Genomic DNA, 3,825 nt, shown 5'->3' with positions numbered 1-3,825 from the left:
CTAGAACTGAACTAGAACTGAACTAGAACTGAACTAGAACTGAACTAGAACTGAACTAGAATTGAACTAGAATTGAACTAGAACTGAACTAGAACTGAACTAGAACTTTACTAGAACTGAACTAGAACTGAACCAGAACTGAACCAGAACTGAACTAAAACTGAACTAGAACCCAAATCCATTTCGTTTCTAGATTATTCTTCATTACTGAAAAGATTCTTTCTTAAAAAACATGTTTCAATCTCTCTTTCTTCATTCATTTTCTTCTTACAACTCTAACTTTCCATTCTTTTCAATATTAATTAAATCTCTTGTAATTCTTTGTTGAGAAACTAAATGTTCTTTACGAAACCAACAAAAAAATACCACCTTGCATCATGTCTTCTTAACATTCAATACTAAAACACTCCTTTCCTTTTATTTCAGATCAGTTTTTTTTTCGTTCTTCTAAAATTTTTTATAAACAACCATCATTGATCTCAACATTAATCGATTACAAAAAGATTTATTTGTGGAGTTACATTACAGTTTTCTTAAATTAAAAAACAAATAAAAAACAACTCGAAACCAGGCCTTTAAATGCCACATGCTGTTTTAATGTAAACTCCAACTGTGGTTGCAATAACAACAACCACAACAAAAATGACGATTATTGCTCCAAAATATAAAAGACTTTCAAATTTTCTTTCTTAACAAGAAAAAAAAAACCAACTAAATGAGAAAATTTCATCACTGGAAACTGGTATAAAACGCAAAACTTCTTTTTCTTAGTTTTTGCTACAACCTCGAGTCTTAAGGCTGTTTGGGTGCGTCTTTGGTCAAAGCTGTAGCAATTCTATCTTTCTTGTGGTTATATAATCAATTTCCGGTTTTATCTTCTTCTTAAGGAAAATTCTGCATATGAAGAATTGTTGCTGCGTTTAGCATTTTTTTGTGGGTGTTGCTTTAGTTTTTTTTTTTATTTTTCTATAGTGACCTGTTGTGTCTCTGGTTGTGATAATGGTGTTATTTGATCTTTTCTATTTTTTTATGTTTGGTCAGAAGTGGGTGTTAAGTGGCAAATTGTTAACGGTGGTGTCATAAATGTTTAAATTATAAATTATGCTGGCAAAATGGCAAGTAGAAGCTTAAAAATGGGAATTTTTAATACTGCACTAGATTTGAATTAAAACTGAACTAGAACTGAACTAGAACTGAACTAGAACTGAACTAGAACTGAACTAGAACTGAACTAGAACTGAACTAGAACTGAACTAGAACTGAACTAGAACTGAACTAGAACTGAACTAGAACTGAACTGAACTAGAACTGAACTAGAACAGAACTAGAACAGAACTAGAACAGAACTAGAACAGATCTAGAACAGAACTAGAACAGAACTAGAACAGAACTAGAACAGAACTAAAACAGAACTAGAACAGAACTAGAACAGAACTAGAACTAGAACAGAACTAGAACAGAACTAGAACAGAACTAGAACTAGAACAGAACTAGAACTAGAACAGAACTAGAACAGAACTAGAACAGAACTAGAACAAAACTAGAACAGAACTAGAACAGAACTAGAACAGAACTAGAACAGAACTAAAACAGAACTAGAACAGAACTAGAACAGAACAGAACTTGAACAAAACTAGAACTGAACTAGAACAGAACTAGAACAGAACTAGAACAGAACTAGAACAGAACTAGAACAGAACTAGAACAGAACTAGAACAGAACTAGAACAGAACTAGAACAGAACTAGAACAGAACTAGAACAGAACTAGAACAGAACTAGAACAGAACTAGAACAGAACTAGAACAGAACTAAAACAGAACTAGAACAGAACTAGAACAGAACTAGAACAGAACTAGAAGAAAACTAGAACAAAACTAGAACAGAACTAGAACAGAACTAGAACAGAACTAGAACAGAACTAGAACAGAACTAGAACAGAACTAGAACAGAACTAGAACAGAACTAGAACAGAACTAGAACAGAACTAAAACAGAACTAGAACAGAACTAGAACAGAACTAGAACAAAACTAGAACAGAACTAGAACAGAACTAGAACAGAACTAGAACAAAACTAGAACAGAACTAGAACAGAACTAGAACAGAACTAGAACAGAACTAGAACAGAACTAAACAGAACTAAAACAGAACTAGAACAGAACTAGAACAGAACTAGAACAAAACTAGAACAGAACTAGAACAGAACTAGAACAGAACTAGAACAGAACTAGAACAGAACTAGAACAGAACTAGAACAGAACTAGAACAGAACTAGAACAGAACTAGAACAGAACTAGAACAGAACTAAAACAGAACTAGAACAGAACTAGAACAGAACTAGAACAAAACTACAACAGAACTAGAACAGAACTAGAATTGAACTACAACACAACTACAACAGAACTAGAACAGAACAACAACAAAACTACAACAGAACTGCAACAAAACTGATAAAGTTCTAATATGTTGGCAAAAAGTTTCTGTCTTAAGTCTTTTGTTTTGAAATATATAAATTTTCTAAATTCAAAAAAAAAAGTCATTCTTATTTAATTATTATTCTTCTTAGTGATTTTTACAACAAAAATTTTGATCATGTTATTCCTGTTGCACAAAATTTTCTTTTATAAATATTTTCCTGTAATAAAAGAAAAACTCATCATAAACATTTCAAAACCGTTAAAAAATCTTGTAAAATGCATAAAATACAAAGAAAAAACTAAACTTGATCTCATACCGTGCAACATCCTACAATTAATTTACTACATGCTGAGTTTAATAAAATGTAGCACTTGCCAACTGAAAAGAAAAATTATTAAAGATTTTCACAACATCTGGTCTGAACATTAACAACAAAAAAAATCTAAAAAATCCCAAAACAGTTACGTAAAGGTATTAAATAAAAGGAAACTTTAACTTTAAGATAAAACTTGACTTTTGCTTTTAATTCTCTTCTATTTACTGCTGTTTATTTCCTTGCTGGAAAAGCAAACGATAATAATACCTAGAAAAAGCGAATAAGCAAAATGCAAAGAGAGATCTTTTTTGTAACATCTTAAACAATTTATGTTTTGCGTTCCCCTGTGCCACTGTGTGGGCAATTAATGTAATTTTTCGTGTCTTTTGTGTAGCAAAAGTTTAATATTACCAACAAAATAGCAAAAAAAAAACTGTTAATATTTACTAGACTAACGCACGCAATGCCACACGGTCGCAAAGAAAACTACAATAAACTTCTCAAAACTAAAACTGAAGATAATAGGGAAGAAACTAAATAATTTCCGCAGGTTTTTCTCTTTTCATAAAGTTCCTTTAACGTGCATGAAATGATCACGAACCAAGCAGCAGTTTTGTTTACAAACACTTGACATGTGTCAAAAAAGAACCAACATAACTTTGATAAAGTCGAAAGAAAGAACATTATTTAACACTATAACAAGATCTTGTAAGGATGATATGACAAAAGTGATTAATTTTAAATTATATAAACAAATATAATAAGAATATTATTTGTAAAAGCTTATATTAAGTTTATACAGTTTAATTAGATTGAGATTGCGTTTAAGGAGTTTTCTAATTGGATAAGAAGTAATCATGCGAAACTTTAAAGAAAATCTGATTACGGTTTAGTATACTTCTGTTCTAGTTCTGTAGTAGTTTTGTTGTAGTTCCCTTGTAGTTCTGTTGTATTTCTGTTGTAGTTCAGTTCTGGTTCAGTTCTAGTTTTGTTCTAGTTCTGTTCTAGTTCTGTTCTAGTTCTGTTCTAGTTCTGTTCTAGTTCTGTTCTAGTTCTGTTCTAGTTCTGTTCTAGTTCTGTTCTAGTTCTGTT

At 31.1% G+C, this 3,825-nt stretch overlaps 1 protein-coding gene across 1 annotated transcript in view; it reads left to right on the top strand.

Annotated features, from left to right (window-relative positions):
* LOC111682525 overlaps positions 1–3,825 on the top strand; it is a 59,540-nt gene that overhangs the window by 51,433 nt on the left and 4,282 nt on the right. The gene's annotated exons all lie outside the window — the stretch shown is intronic.

Source organism: Lucilia cuprina, chromosome 3 (assembly GCF_022045245.1).
Source record: "Lucilia cuprina isolate Lc7/37 chromosome 3, ASM2204524v1, whole genome shotgun sequence".
Lineage (NCBI taxonomy): Eukaryota > Metazoa > Arthropoda > Insecta > Diptera > Calliphoridae > Lucilia > Lucilia cuprina.
Note: the sequence above shows the minus strand (reverse complement) of the source record. Positions and strands in the feature narration are given on the sequence as shown.